Source organism: Macaca thibetana, chromosome 17 (genome assembly GCF_024542745.1).
Source record: "Macaca thibetana thibetana isolate TM-01 chromosome 17, ASM2454274v1, whole genome shotgun sequence".
In the NCBI taxonomy this organism is placed as follows: domain Eukaryota; kingdom Metazoa; phylum Chordata; class Mammalia; order Primates; family Cercopithecidae; genus Macaca; species Macaca thibetana.
Window position 1 is genome coordinate 28,924,400 of NC_065594.1, and position 16,550 is coordinate 28,940,949.

General features: G+C 40.7%; 2 protein-coding genes and 1 long non-coding RNA gene across 3 annotated transcripts in view; 1 reads left to right on the top strand and 2 right to left on the bottom strand.

Moving 5' to 3' along the window:
• LOC126940492 (uncharacterized) overlaps positions 1-1,185 on the top strand; it is a 123,967-nt gene extending 122,782 nt beyond the window's left edge. The window contains exon 3 of the long non-coding RNA XR_007720771.1: positions 510-1,185. This is a non-coding gene — a long non-coding RNA (uncharacterized LOC126940492). The remainder of the gene's footprint in view (positions 1-509) is intronic.
• Positions 1-16,550, bottom strand: part of KPNA3 (karyopherin subunit alpha 3) — a 1,032,760-nt gene that overhangs the window by 687,990 nt on the left and 328,220 nt on the right. The window lies entirely within an intron of this gene.
• Positions 1-16,550, bottom strand: part of SPRYD7 (SPRY domain containing 7) — a 496,951-nt gene that overhangs the window by 475,627 nt on the left and 4,774 nt on the right. The gene's annotated exons all lie outside the window — the stretch shown is intronic.

Consider the following 16,550-nt stretch of genomic DNA (forward strand, 5'->3'; position numbering starts at 1 on the left):
TCATTACCTATATAATCTGAGTGTTGTTAAATGCATTAAATTAGACAATACATGTGAATAAAACTTATGAGTTATTATTTTGGAGGTATTTAATGTGTTCTCCCCTCCTTGACAGTGGGCTGATATTTTACCATCCTGTTTCTAAGGCCCTGTTAAAGTTACTTTTCTGAGCGTGCTCTGTCCATCAGGATCCTGGCAGGAAACAGATGGTGCACTCATGCTGGGAAGAGTTTAATAAAGGAACTGTTTACAAAAGTGTGCACAGGATTTAGGAAAAGCAACAAGGGATGTTGCAGAGCCCCAGTAGAGGGCCATTACCAACACTAAGCCAGAAGGGTGGAAGGAAAGGAGTGTTACCAGCACCTAGAGAGGTTTTTGAGAGGGCTGCCTGATAGCAACTGCGGCCTTTGGTAGAGGAATGCAATCAACTCACAGAAACCTACCAGGGAGAGATCTTGGGGAAAAAATATCCTGACCTCAATTTCCTCCCTCCCTTTAATCTCCTGCAGGTATTCTCTGCTGGTTGAATGCAAATGGAAGCTGGAGGAAAAGGGAACCCTTGACTCCGTGTTCATATAGATTGGCCTCCAGGGCAGACAGCAGGTGGAGAGTGGAGAGTGGGGCTGAGGGACAAACAGCAGGTATGGAGCACAGCATGTGGCTCTCCACATGTTTACCAGTAACCTTCATCACTCTTGCCAGATTGGACTGAGAATCAACTCAACCCATAATTATGCTGTCGTGGTGCCTCTACCTCCTTTTCTGTGTTTTCTCAACTTCCAGAAACTTTCATTCTCCACTTCCAAGCTGTCTTGTGTTCTTTTGCTCCTCTAAGTCTTCTTATTGTGGAAAAATGAACACAAAAAGTTAACTCACACACTTAAATGTCTTACACCTAATTGCTACTTTAAAATATGCATACTTATTTTCACTCCTGGGATGGCTGAATTGCTACCACACTGACCACAGATAAACAATACAGAGAACAACTATCTGAAGGCATCGGAAAGTGAGTAACTGTAAGCAGATTATGGGGGTTAGTTGGCACATGTGTGAAAGGATAAGACAAGGTGTGTCTTCCCCTATTTGTGGTTTTTAGCTTAAGAGCAGATAGCTCTTAGCCCATAGTCTTTCTGGCTTGATGAACTAGAAGAAAGAGTTGAGAGCAGCCAGAGCCAGGAGAAAGTGAGAGAAAACCTCTAAAAGAAGAGGGCCGGAGAGGGAATCCCCAAATCCCATGCATCAGGTGCCCAACTTTCTGGCTGAGTCCCACACTTTGTGTGCATATGGCACACTGCAAGAAGCTCGGTAAAAGGTTAATGACCTATCTGAGATAAGAGCTACTGCCCAAAAGACAGAGTTTGCAGTTTTGCCAAAACAAAAACATCACACTCATTGGGAGACGTGTAACAGAAATGCAGAATCTCCTTAACAAAACATTCCCAATGTCCAGGAAACCATCCAGAATTACCCAACATACAAAGAGCAGGAACCAGATTCCTGACCTATTCTCAAGAGGAAATATAATCAATGAAGATCAATCTTGAGATGACTTAGATATTAGAATTAATAGATGTAGATTTTAAAGCAACTGTTACTATAGTAATTAAAGGAACATTTATATTTTTATGTGTTTGTATTAGAAAAGAAGAAAAGTCTACATTAATGACCTAAGGCTACCTTAAAAAGCTGAAAAGATTAGAATAAGTTAAATCCCAATGCAGTAAAAGAGTAGAACTAATTAAGGTAAGAACAGATATCAACAAAATAGAAAACAACATTAGAAAACTATGCTGGTTATAAGAGATGCAGTTTAAGTATAAAGACACAGATAGGAATAAAGTTGATTCTTAAAAAGATCAAGAAAATTGATAGAACCATAGCTAGACTGATCAAGAGAAAAAGAACAGAAATGATCAATATCAGGAATGGAAAAGGGGATACAACTACAGATCCTGCAGACATATAATAAGACGATATGTTGACTACCCTTTTTGACTGCTGATTCCTGGACACTAGGAGTCCAACATGCCTTGTCAACAATCATAAATTATAGCTCAATGGGACACTTGCTGTGTCCTCTGGCAAAAATGTGCCCTTCTAGGGTCAAAGCCTGCAGAACCCAGAATTATGGGGGAGGAAGGACAAAAATCCCCCAATGGGTCACTGGGAGTGATGACAAGTGTAATCCTTCCTATTTCTACCCGTTGGTTCCAGGTTCAGTACATTGAAACATATTCACAGCTTTTTGGGTGTAAAGATTTGGGTACAGGAACACTGTCATTGAAAGCAGTGCTCCAAAATTCCTTCCATAAATACTGAGCTGTCTCCATCACCATGGCCAGATTTTCATATTTTTTTCACCCCTGGCCATGTAACACACCTCAAAGCAGACTCTTTGCTTGAACAGCTTATCCGTTTGCTCCCTACCACTTCTGCAGAAGAAAAATGGAGTGGAGTGGGGGAAAGAACCTAGTTCTTTCTGCAGGAGAGATAGTTAATGCTTATGGTGTGCATTTTTATATGCCCCAGTCTCCCTAGCAGTTAGTTCAGGGCTGTGTGATTTGTTCTGGCCAATGGGTATGAGCAGATCTTTTGGGTTGAGGCAGTGAAGAGCCAGTGTCATTCCTCTGTGGCTCTTTTTCGGGCATGGCAACCTTGGAGGCCATGTGTTCCAGATGCTGTAGCTGTGAGCTGCAGGAGCACTGTCCAACAAACAACAACTTTATGTCCTGTCAGAGTAACCTTTATCCTGCTAAGCCTCTGAGATTCCTGGTTTGCTTGTTGTGGTAGCAAGTGCTAATTACCTTGACTAATAAATCTATTCTCTACACACCTGCCAATCAATAAATTTCAGAACCCTGATTATAAATGTTCTCACAGTTGGGCAACTAAGAGTTTATTGTAAGTTGCTATGCACTTAGCATTTTGCTGGGTGTTTTGTTATCAGTACCCACTCCGAGTGGGTGGAGCCCCCTTTCCTAATGGGTTATGGACTCCCTTGTATCAGCAGGTGAATAGAGGTTAAGAAGCATCACGAGTCAGCTTTATTTAATTCTTATCTGGACATGGACAAGGTTACAGACGACCCAGATATGCAGAGGGTATTCAGTGCTACATATTCAAGCTCCTTTCCTGGCTAAATTTGTGTTGGTTGCTCCCATTCCTATAACTGGAACATCACCTGTTAATTTCTTAATGTATGTGCACACAACAGATTCTTACTATGTATTCTTTGTCTAGCCAGGTGCATTACAACTTCTTCTACCATGCCACCTCATTTGGTTATCTGAGTCTTGGGGTTAATTTCTGAGCAATTAATGCCACTGTGGTCATTGTTGTTTCTTATTTTTCTCTTTTTTTTTTTTTTTTTTTTTTTTAGGCTCAGTCTTATCAGATTGGATGCCTCTTGCCTTGAACCCACACTTTGTTGCCTCATCCTTATGACTCCTCTATTTCTCTCTTTGTCCTTTTATTAAACAAAACTTATTAACTCTGCAATCAGACCAGCAGCATTGTGCAATAGGCACAAATGTTAGGTGTCTTACACATGCAATTTTGTGCCCAACTTTGGCAGCAGTTGTTTTCATTCTGTCTTCACAGATGAGGAAATGGAGGCCCAGTGAAGACACAAGAGAAATATTAGTGACCTGCTACTTTTAGATATAATCTGTATAGAGAAATAATACGGATATGAAAGAAGTTGTTAAAAATAATTGCAATATCTGTATATTGTAAACCAGCAGTCCCCAATCTTTTTGGCACCAAGGACAGGTTTTGTGAAAGACAATTTTTTCCACAGACCAGGGGCAGTCGAAGGATGGTTTCAGGATGATTCAAGCACATTATATTCATGTCACACTTTATTTCTATTATTATTACATTGTAATATGTAATGAAATAATTTTACAACTCACCATAATGTAGAATCAGTGGAAGCCCTGAGCTTGTTTTCCTACAACTAGACAGTTCCATATGGGGTTGATGGGAGACAGTGAAAGATCATCAGGCATTAGATTCTCATAAGGAGCATGCAACCTAGACTCCTCCCATGTGCAGTTCACAATAGGATTTGCGCTCTTGTGAGGCTCTAATGCCGCTGCACTAATGCCGCTCCGCTGACGGGTGGCGGAGCTCAGGCGGTAATGTGAGCCGTGGGGAGCAGCTGTAAATATGATGAAGCTTCCCTTGCTCGCCCACCACTCACCTCCTGCTGTGCGGCTTGGCTCCTAACAGACCATGAACCAGTATTGGTCCACACAGCCCAGGGACTGGGGATCCCTGTTGTAAACTACTTAACATTGCTAAGAAAAACCAAAGAAGATATAAATAAATGTAACAATATGCTGAATTCTTGGAATGGAAGAATCAATATTGTTAATTGTCCCCAAACTGATGTATAAATTCAAAGCATTCCCAGTGAAAATCCCTGAAGGCTTTTTTTTTTTTTTGGTAGAAGTTGATAAGATGATTCTAAAATTTACATAGAAATACAAAGGACTGGAGGGGGCGGAGCAAGATGGCCGAATAGGAGCAGCTCCAGTCTCCAACTCCCAGCGCCAGCGACACAGAAGACCAGTGATTTCTGCATTTTCAACTGAGGTACTGGGTTCATCTCACTGGGGAGTGCCGGACGATCGGAGCTGGTCAGCTGCTGCAGCCCGACCAGCAAGAGCTGAAGCAGGGCGAGGCATTGCCTCACCTGGGAAGCGCAAGGGGGAAGGGAGTCCCTTTTCCTAGCCAGGGGAACTGAGACACACAACACCTGGAAAATCGGGTAACTCCCACCTCAATACTGCGCTTTAGGAAACAGGCACACCAGGAGATCATATCCCACACCTGGCCGGGAGGGTCCCACACCCACGGAGCCTCCCTCGTTGCTAGCGCAGCAGTCTGTGATCTACCGGCAAGGCAGCAGCGAGGCTGGGGGAGGGGCGCCCGCCATTGCTGAGGCTTAAGTAGGTAAACAAAGCTGCTGGGAAGCTCGAACTGGGTGGAGCTCACAGCAGCTCAAGGAAACCTGCCTGTCTCTGTAGACTCCACCTCTGGGGACAGGGCACAGTAAACTAAGACACACAGACACCTCTGCACAGACGCAAACGACTCTGTCCGACAGCTTTGAAGAGAGCAGTGGATCTCCCAACACGGAGGTTGAGATCTGAGAAGGGACAGACTCCCTGCTCAAGTGGGTCCCTGACCCCTGAGTAGCCTAACTGGGAGACATCCCCCACTAGGGGCAGTCTGACAGCCCACACCTCACAGGGAGGAGTACACCCCTGAGAGGAAGCTTCCAAAGCAAGAATCAGACAGGTACACTCGCTGTTCAGAAATATTCTATCTTCTGCAGCCTCTGCTGCTGATACCCAGGCAAACAGGGGTCTGGAGTGGACCTCAAGCAATCTCCAACAGACCTACAGCTGAGGGTCCTGACTGTTAGAAGGAAAACTATCAAACAGGAAGGACACCTACACCAAAACCCCATCAGTACATCACCATCATCAAAGACCAGAGGCAGATAAAACCACAAAGATGGGGAAAAAGCAGGGCAGAAAAGCTGGAAATTCAAAAAATAAGAGCGCATCTCCCCCGGCAAAGGAGCGCAGCTCATCGCCAGCAACGGATCAAAGCTGGACGGAGAATGACTTTGACGAGATGAGAGAAGAAGGCTTCAGTCCATCAAATTTCTCAGAGCTAAAGGAGGAATTACGTACCCAGCGCAAAGAAACTAAAAATCTTGAAAAAAAAAAGTGGAAGAATTGATGGCTAGAGTAATTAATGCAGAGAAGGTCCTAAACGAAATGAAAGAGATGAAAACCATGACACGAGAAATACGTGACAAATGCACAAGCTTCAGTAACCGACTCGATCAACTGGAAGAAAGAGTATCAGCGATTGAGGATCAAATGAATGAAATGAAGCGAGAAGAGAAACCAAAAGAAAAAAGAAGAAAAAGAAACGAACAAAGCCTGCAAGAAGTATGGGATTATGTAAAAAGACCAAATCTACGTCTGATTGGGGTGCCTGAAAGTGAGGGGGAAAATGGAACCAAGTTGGAAAACACTCTTCAGGATATCATCCAGGAGAACTTCCCCAACCTAGTAGGGCAGGCCAACATTCAAATCCAGGAAATACAGAGAACGCCACAAAGATACTCCTCGAGAAGAGCAACTCCAAGACACATAATTGCCAGATTCACCAAAGTTGAAATGAAGGAAAAAATCTTAAGGGCAGCCAGAGAGAAAGGTCGGGTTACCCACAAAAGGAAGCCCATCAGACTAACAGCAGATCTCTCAGCAGAAACTCTACAAGCCAGAAGAGAGTGGGGGCCAATATTCAACATTCTTAAAGAAAAGAATTTTAAACCCAGAATTTCACATCCAGCCAAACTAAGTTTCATAAGTGAAGGAGAAATAAAATCCTTTACAGATAAGCAAATGCTTAGAGATTTTGTCACCACTAGGCCTGCCTTACAAGAGATCCTGAAGGAAGCACTAAACATGGAAAGGAACAACCGGTACCAGCCATTGCAAAAACATGCCAAAATGTAAAGACCATTGAGGCTAGGAAGAAACTGCATCAACTAATGAGCAAAATAACCAGTTAATATCATAATGACAGGATCAAGTTCACACATAACAATCTTAACCTTAAATGTAAATGGACTAAATGCTCCAATTAAAAGACACAGACTGGCAAACTGGATAAAGAGTCAAGACCCATCAGTCTGCTATATTCAGGAGACCCATCTCACACGCAGAGACATACATAGGCTCAAAATAAAGGGATGGAGGAAGATTTACCAAGCAAATGGAGAACAAAAAAAAGCAGGGGTTGCAATACTAGTCTCTGATAAAACTGACTTTAAACCATCAAAGATCAAAAGAGACAAAGAAGGCCATTACATAATGGTAAAGGGATCAATTCAACAGGAAGAGCTAACTATCCTAAATATATATGCACCCAATACAGGAGCACCCAGATTCATAAAGCAAGTCCTTAGAGACTTACAAAGAGACTTAGACTCCCATACAATAATAATGGGAGACTTCAACACTCCACTGTCAACATTAGACAGATCAACGAGACAGAAAGTTAACAAGGATATCCAGGAATTGAACTCATCTCTGCAGCAAGCAGACCTAATAGACATCTATAGAACTCTCCACCCCAAATCAACAGAATATACATTCTTCTCAGCACCACATCATACTTACTCCAAAATTGACCACATAATTGGAAGTAAAGCACTCCTCAGCAAATGTACAAGAACAGAAATTATAACAAACTGTCTCTCAGACCACAGTGCAATCAAACTAGAACTCAGGACTAAGAAACTCACTCAAAACCGCTCAACTACATGGAAACTGAACAACCTGCTCCTTAATGACTACTGGGTACATAACGAAATGAAGGCAGAAATAAAGATGTTCTTTGAAACCAATGAGAACAAGGATACAACATACCAGAATCTCTGGGACACATTTAAAGCAGTGTGTAGAGGGAAATTTATAGCACTAAATGCCCACAAGAGAAAGCAGGAAAGATGTAAAATTGACACTCTAACATCGCAATTAAAAGAACTAGAGAAGCAAGAGCAAACACATTCGAAAGCTAGCAGAAGGCAAGAAATAACTAAGATCAGAGCAGAACTGAAGGAGATAGAGACACAAAAAACCCTCCAAAAAATCAATGAATCCAGGAGTTGGTTTTTTGAAAAGATCAACAAAATTGACAGACCACTAGCCAGACTAATAAAGAAGAAAAGAGAGAAGAATCAAATCGACGCAATTAAAAATGATCAAGGGGATATCACCACCGACCCCACAGAAATACAAACTACCATCAGAGAATACTATAAACACCTCTACGCAAATAAACTGGAAAATCTAGAAGAAATGGATAATTTCCTGGACACTTACATTCTTCCAAGACTAAACCAGGAAGAAGTTGAATCCCTGAATAGACCAATAGCAGGCTCTGAAATTGAGGCAACAATTAATTGCCTCTGAAACTGAGGCAACCAAAAAAAGTCCAGGACCAGATGGATTCACAGCTGAATTCTACCAGAGGTACAAAGAGGAGTTGGTACCATTCCTTCTGAAACTATTCCAATCAATAGAAAAAGAGGGAATCCTCCCTAACTCATTTTATGAGGCCAACATCATCCTGATACCAAAGCCTGGCAGAGACACAACAAAAAAAGAGAATTTTAGACCAATATCCCTGATGAACATCGATGCAAAAATCCTCAATAAAATACTGGCAAACCGGATTCAGCAACACATCAAAAAGCTTATCCACCATGATCAAGTGGGCTTCATCCCTGGGATGCAAGGCTGGTTCAACATTCGCAAATCAATAAACATAATCCAGCATATAAACAGAACCAAAGACAAAAACCACATGATTATCTCAATTGATGCAGAAAAGGCTTTTGACAAAATTCAACAGCCCTTTATGCTAAAAACGCTCAATAAATTCGGTATTGATGGAACGTACCTCAAAATAATAAGAGCTATTTATGACAAACCCACAGTCAATATCATACTGAATGGGCAAAAACTGGAAAAATTCCCTTTGAAAACTGGCACAAGACAGGGATGCCCTCTCTCACCACTCCTATTCAACATAGTGTTGGAAGTTCTGGCTAGGGCAATCAGGCAAGAGAAAGAAATCAAGGGTATTCAGTTAGGAAAAGAAGAAGTCAAATTGTCCCTGTTTACAGATGACATGATTGTATATTTAGAAAACCCCATTGTCTCAGCCCAAAATCTCCTTAAGCTGATAAGCAACTTCAGCAAAATCTCAGGATACAAAATTAATGTGCAAAAATCACAAGCATTCTTATACACCAGTAACAGACAAACAGAGAGCCAAATCAGGAATGAACTTCCATTCACAATTGCTTCAAAGAGAATAAAATACCTAGGAATCCAACTTACAAGGGATGTAAAGGACCTCTTCAAGGAGAACTACAAACCACTGCTCAGTGAAATCAAAGAGGACACAAACAAATGGAAGAACATACCATGGTCGTGGATAGGAAGAATCAATATTGTGAAAATGGCCATACTGCCCAAGGTAATTTATAGATTCAATGCCATCCCCATCAAGCTACCAATGAGTTTCTTCACAGAATTGGAAAAAACTGCTTTAAAGTTCATATGGAACCAAAAAAGAGCCCGCATCTCCAAGACAATCCTAAGTCAAAAGAACAAAGCTGGAGGCATCACGCTACCTGACTTCAAACTATACTACAAGGCTACAGTAACCAAAACAGCATGGTACTGGTACCAAAACAGAGATATAGACCAATGGAACAGAACAGAGTCCTCAGAAATAATACCACACATCTACAGCCATTTGATCTTTGACAAACCTGAGAGAAACAAGAAATGGGGAAAGGATTCCCTATTTAATAAATGGTGCTGGCAAAATTGGCTAGCCATAAGTAGAAAGCTGAAACTGGATCCTTTCCTTACTCCTTATACGAAAATTAATTCAAGATGGATTAGAGACTTAAATGTTAGACCTAATACCATAAAAATCCTAGAGGAAAACCTAGGTAGTACCATTCAGGACATAGGCATGGGCAAAGACTTCATGTCTAAAACACCAAAAGCAACGGCAGCAAAAGCCAAAATTGACAAATGGGATCTCATTAAACTAAAGAGCTTCTGCACAGCAAAAGACACTACCATCAGAGTGAACAGGCAACCTACAGAATGGGAGAAAATTTTTGCAATCTACTCATCTGACAAAGGGCTAATATCCAGAACCTACAAAGAACTCAAACAAATTTACAAGAAAAAAACAAACAACCCCATCAAAAAGTGGGCAAAGGACATGAACAGACATTTCTCAAAAGAAGACATTCATACAGCTAACAGACACATGAAAAAATGCTCATCATCACTGGCCATCAGAGAAATGCAAATCAAAACCACAATGAGATACCATCTCACACCAGTTAGAATGGCAATCATTAAAAAGTCAGGAAACAACAGGTGCTGGAGAGGATGTGGAGAAACAGGAACACTTTTACACTGTTGGTGGGATTGTAAACTAGTTCAACCATTATGGAAAACAGTATGGCGATTCCTCAAGGATCTAGAACTAGATGTACCATATGACCCAGCCATCCCATTACTGGGTATATACCCAAAGGATTATAAATTATGCTGCTATAAAGACACATGCACATGTATGTTTATTGCAGCACTATTCACAATAGCAAAGACTTGGAATCAACCCAAATGTCCATCAGTGACAGATTGGATTAAGAAAATGTGGCACATATACACCATGGAATACTATGCAGCCATAAAAAAGGATGAGTTTGAGTCCTTTGTAGGGACTTGGATGCAGCTGGAATCCATCATTCTTAGCAAACTATCACAAGAACAGAAAACCAAACACCGCATGTTCTCACTCAGAGGTGGGAACTGAACAATGAGATCACTCGGACTCAGGAAGGGGAACATCACACACCGGGGCCTATCATGGGGAGGGGGGAGGGGGGAGGGATTGCATTGGGAGTTATACCTGATGTAAATGACGAGTTGATGGGTGCAGCACAGCAACATGGCACAAGTATACATATGTAACAAACCTGCACGTTATGCACATGTACCCTACAACTTAAAGTATAATAATAATAAATAAATTAAAAAAAAAAAAAAAGAAAAGAAACATTCCATGCAAATGGAAAACAAAAATGAAAAAAAAAAAAAAAAAAAAAAAAAAGAAATACAAAGGACTTAGAATAGCCAAGATAATTTTGAAAAATAACAAAGTTGGGGGACTCATACTACCTAATTTTGAGACATAAAACTATTGTGATCAAGGTAGTGTGGTAATGGTATCAAAATGGACAATATATAAGTAGATAAAATGGAAACATAAATCTCATGTATCTGGTCAATTGACTTTTATAAAGGTTTAAAGGCACTTCAATAGAGAAAGCATAGACTTCTTAACAATTGATCATCCATTCGTAAAAACAGGAAAAAAAAGGCAGAAAACTCCTTTGATTCAAACCTTGCAACATATCCAAATCCAAAAGAGATCATAGGCCTACTTTCAAGATCTAGAAATGTAAAATTTCTAGAAGGAAATAGAAGAGAACATGTTTGTGATACGGTATTAGGAAAAGTTTTTATAAATCCCATACCAAAAGAATAAACCATAAAAGAAAAAAATATAAATTGGACTTCATTCAAATTAAGAGCCTCTACTCTTTGCAAGAAACTTAAGAAAATGAAGAGTAGCTACCTATTGGAAGAAAATATTTTCAAATCACATATCTAATAAGAGAATTGCATACAGAATATACAACGAATTCCCATAACACAGTAATAAGAGAACAAATAAACCAGTGAAATAGGGCAAAATATTTGAACACATACTTTACCAGAAAGGACATATGGATGGCAGATAAATGCATTAAAAATGTTCAATATCATTATTCCTTAGGGGCAGATTAAAACCACACTGATATAGCACTACACATCTGTTAAAATAAAGACTGACCACGGCAAGTTGAGGGTGGGTAGCAACTGGAACTCTCATGTACTGCTGATGGATGTGTAAAATGGTACAATCATTCTAGAAAATAGCTAGTTTCTTTAAAAGCTAAACATATAGATAGCAAATAACCCAGTCATTTTACAGGTATTTACTGAAGAGCAATCAAAGTATATGTCTATACAAGGACTTGAACATGATTATTCATAGAAGCTTTATTATAATAGTCCAAAACTAGAAACAACCCAAGTGTCCATCAGTGTCCATCAGTAGATGAATGGATAAACAAACTGTGGTATAGCTATACAATGGGATACTTATCAATGAAAATAAATGAACTATTAGCACGTGCAACATGAGTGAAATTCAGTGTAATTACACTGATAGAAGCAGATAAAAATGACATACTGCATGATTCTATTTATACACAAATGTAGAAAACTCAGACATTTATAGTGACAGAAAGCAGATAATAGTTGCCTAGGGATAGGGGGAGTGGACAGTAGTGGAGAAAAAGGATTTCAAAGGGGCTAGAAAAACATCTTGGGATGATGAATATGTTCATAATCTTGATTGTGGCGACAGTTTTACAGGTATATGTATATGTATAATGTCAGACTTATCAGATTGTACATTTTAAGTATAAGTACATTATTTTATATCATTTACACCTCAATAAAGGTGCTAATAGCAATAAATAGGGGATATTTATTGAAAGGCAGGTGATAGGGTAAATCAATTTAGCTTTGAAACCAGGATGCCTGGGTTACTGTTTTTTTTCTTCTATTCACTGGTTTTATCACTTTGAACTGGTTAACTCTTCTGGGCCTGTTTTTCCAAGTCTAAAATGGAGAAAACTGTTCTGACTTCTGTGGGTTCTTGTGAGCATTAAGTTAGTTTATGAATGTAAAGCACTTATGGTACTCCCTGGTATGTAACAAGTATTTAACAAATGTTAAGAAATTATTATGCACTGGGCACTATGGGAAGTGTTTTATGAGAATTATTTAAACTTCACAGCCCTCTGAAACAAGTAACAATATCCTTATCCTTTGTACCAATATCTAAGTAAAAAGGAGAAAACCAAGTTGCAAAGAGGAGGTTTAATTTATCCCAGAGTGGTTACATAGGAGGCAAGAAGCAGAAGCCAGATTTGAGTAAAGGCAGTCAAACTCCAGAACCCACACTTTTAATCCTGTGAATAAGTGCTAACAGGTGGGGCACTGACTCAAGTGCTAATAAGAAAGTTGTCTAGACAGTGCCCATGTTTTGTGAGCATTTCATTCTGTGAGCCATGTGAAACTACTGAAGACCAACATGTTTGGGCAGCTTTCTGAGAGTGCCTCTTATGATTACTCCTGGCAATCATCTTAGTACTCATCAAACCTATTTCTTCTTCCTGGGCACAGAATCAAACTATTTCCCAGCCTTCTTGAGGTCATGTGACTAGTTCTTGCCAATGCAATGTGAGCAAAAGCAGTGCATCATTTCTAGTCCAAGGCAGGTAAGAGTGGGTGGGCTTTCTCCTTTCTCTACTCTCCCTACTCATTTCTGCTGGTTTGTGTTTCAAATGGAGGAACCACAGCATGGGAGAAGGCTGCTTCCTCAAAGACCACCTGGAGCAGAGTCCCTGTTGCTGACCTGTACAGAACCATACTTTATGTGTTAAGTCACTGAGATTCTGAGATTATTTATTAAAACAAGTAACATGGCATTGCCAATGTGCTACTCTTATGCCAGTATGTCCCTGTTATGCCAATATGTTACTCTTATGAAATATTACCCTTGCTGAAACATTCCATCTCTAAGAATTTCTAAAATATGGGTCAAATACATAGACTGACTCTTTTGCTAGGAGATGGACCACAGAGTTTTGTAGTAGAAGTTTAAGTGACAGGAAATAATATGTAATTAGTAGGAGATAACATATGAATGGCACATGGAATAAGAGTTTCAATATTTATTTATTTATTTATTTATTTTGAGATGGAGTCTTGCTCTGTTGCCCAGGTTGGAGTGCAGTGGTGCCATCTCAACTCACTACAACCTCTGCCTCCCGGGTTCAAGTGACTCCCTTGCCTCAGCCTCCTGAGTAGCTGGGATTGCAGGCGTGCACCACCATGCCTGGCTAATTTTTGTATTTTTAGTGGAGACGGGGTTTCACCATGTTGGTCAGGCCGGTCTTGAACCTGACCTCGTGATCCACCCGCCTCAGCCTCCCAAAGTGTTTCAATATTTAAATTCCTTCCAGGTTATAATATTTAAATATCCTTCATCTCACTCATGGAGCCTGAGTGATGACCAGTGTTCTTCATTCCAATTCCCTGTTGGCCTTTGCTCTGTGTGTATCCTGTTTCTTGGGGCTTTAGTTGTGGACTTCACCTCTTGGCTTTCCAAGATCCACAAGAAACTGAATAATCTCTGGCCATCTCAGATGTATAATTATCTCCTTTGGTTGTTTTAAAACCTACCAGTCACATCTCAAAAACCTATTCAATGGGACAGGTTGCCACCATCTGGTTTTCAACTGCCATTTTTTTCTTTCTTGCTCGTTGGAAGGTTTGTCTTCTAATTATTTTATCAGCTTCCCCTATGTGATGTGTCTTCTTTCATACTGTGTCTTGTCTGTACTATGACAAATCATGGTCTGCAGACAGCGCTCTGGTTCCTGGCCCACAGCTGGGTTGCAACTCCATCAGTTTCCCGGCACCAGAGTCTTCTCTTGGGTTTCTGGGGTTCCAAATGAGAGAGAGAAAAAGAATACTCAGCACCCTGGCTTGGGGACCATATGTGACAGCCTGAACACATAGCATTATTTTTATGTTTTCCTTCGTTTCTAGTTCTGTACTGGAACAACAATAACAAAAAAGGGCCAGAGACTTTGTATTACTGGAGTTCAAGAGGTATAGGGAGAGGACAGCTGTTCATAATGCTGGATAGTGAGGACCTCATGTCATCATCATGGAGGGGGGCTTGATTCTAGGCATCTGGTTCTGAGCACCTGCTGCTTTGGCAGAAGGTGATCGATCACTCAGCACAGCACTTCAGAGGCTATCCAGAGGCTATCCAGAGGGGACTGTGATCCCGTAGCCCTATGCTCCCATTTTACTGATGAGGAAACTGAACCCTAGAGTCAAATTGAGAGTTCCTCAAAGATAGTCAACAGATTGAAGCCAGTCTGAGAACCACTTACTCCTGGTGGTTGGAATATAGAAAGTGAGAGTAAGTTTTAAAAAACTTTTAAGGTAATTTGACAGAGAAATTTTAAGTCATCTAGGCCTATATTTCATATGTCTTTAAAAGTCCAGGTATGATGTCATTTGTTTTATTTTTTATAATAAACTTTATTTTGGGAACAGTTTTAGATTTACAGAAACATTGAGAAGATAGTACAGAGAGTTCCCACATAGTCTACACTATCTTATAGTGTAGGATAGTAAAATTAATATATTATGTTAGTTACAATTAGTGAACCAATACTGATACATTATGATTCATTGAAATTCATACTTTATTCAGATATTCTTAGTTTTTAACCTAATGTCCTTTTTCTCTTTCAGAATCCTATCCAGCGATACCATATTACCACTGATCATCATGTCTCTTCTTGATTATGACAATTTCTCAGACTTTTCTTGGTTTCCATGACTTTGAAAGATTTGAAGATTATTAGGCAGGTGTTTTGTAGGATGTCCTTCAATTGGGATTTGCCTTTCTCATGATTAAACTGGGCTTATGGGTTTGGGGGAGGAAGACCGGAGAGCTGAAGTGCCATTTCCACCACATCATATCAAGGCTACATACTATACACACGACTTATCACTGTTGTTGATGTTGACCTTGGTCATCTGACAGAGGCAGTCTTTGCCAGTTTTCTTTACTGTAAAGTTATCTTCTTCCCTGTCCTTACTTTCATACTATGCTCTTTTGAAGGAAGTTAGTATGTGTAGGCCACACTTAAGGAGTGTGGAGTTGCAATTTATTTTAGTGTACTTGACAATAAATTGGTTTGTGATATATTGAAAATGAAAATGGTCCTCCAACACTGCTCATTTGAGAAGCACTGCTCTAAAAACCCTGCGTAAGGGCACACAGAAGAAACGCTGGGACAGAGCCCAAGGCATCTTGGCTTCAGTCCCAGGTCCTGTCATTCCCCAGAGCCTAACTTGTGCATCCATCTAACTGTGGGGCCAATTTGGCTGGCTCTGTAACACCACAGACTACCCCATAACTTTCCATGAATCTTAAGAAGTGCTTCAAGTCTTGGTGGACGTTTCTGGAATACTAGTTTCCTCGAACCTTGATGCATTCATTTGTCAGAGTTCCTGTTTTAGGTGAAGTTCAATGACAAATAGGTTCTGAGATGGAGATTTGTACACAGAAAATTCTTTTGGGGAGTGATAGGAGAAGGACAGGGCAGAAGGAGAAGTCAAATGTCGATGCAGTCCAAATAAAAGCCCCTGCCAATCTGACGGGGAGCTTTGGACCTGGGATGGCCTTTCAGAGTTGTTCTGAAATGAAGCAGAAAGATCAGCTTTGACTGCACCCCTATCCCCCACCGAACCCACCCAACACATACACATTGACCAGGTATTGCATTGGATACTGTCTGTCTTTGGGAGGGAGGTGTCATTGGGAAAGGCGGCCCCCCCTAGCCCGTGGACATAACTTAAAAAGGAACTCAGCTAAGCCACCAGAAGTCAACACTCCTGGCAGCTGGGGGATGAATACTTAGGACCTGATGAGAGATCTGGATGGCACCCTGCAGCACTTGCCGCAGATACGATGACTGTTTTCAATTCTTTTGCCTTTGTGTTGTGTCTAGATTCCAGGAACCAGGAGGTTGTTTGCTGTACTCTCCCTTGTACAGTTAGCTGTCTCTAGTGCCTGAATGCACTAATTGTCCTTTGGGTATGGATGAGGTAATGAAGGAAAGGGATGCTGGGAAGAGAGGCCACATGAGAAGGTTAGTGTGGGCGTAAGACACAATGCAGAGGATTTGTGTTTGTGCCATCTGCCTGCTT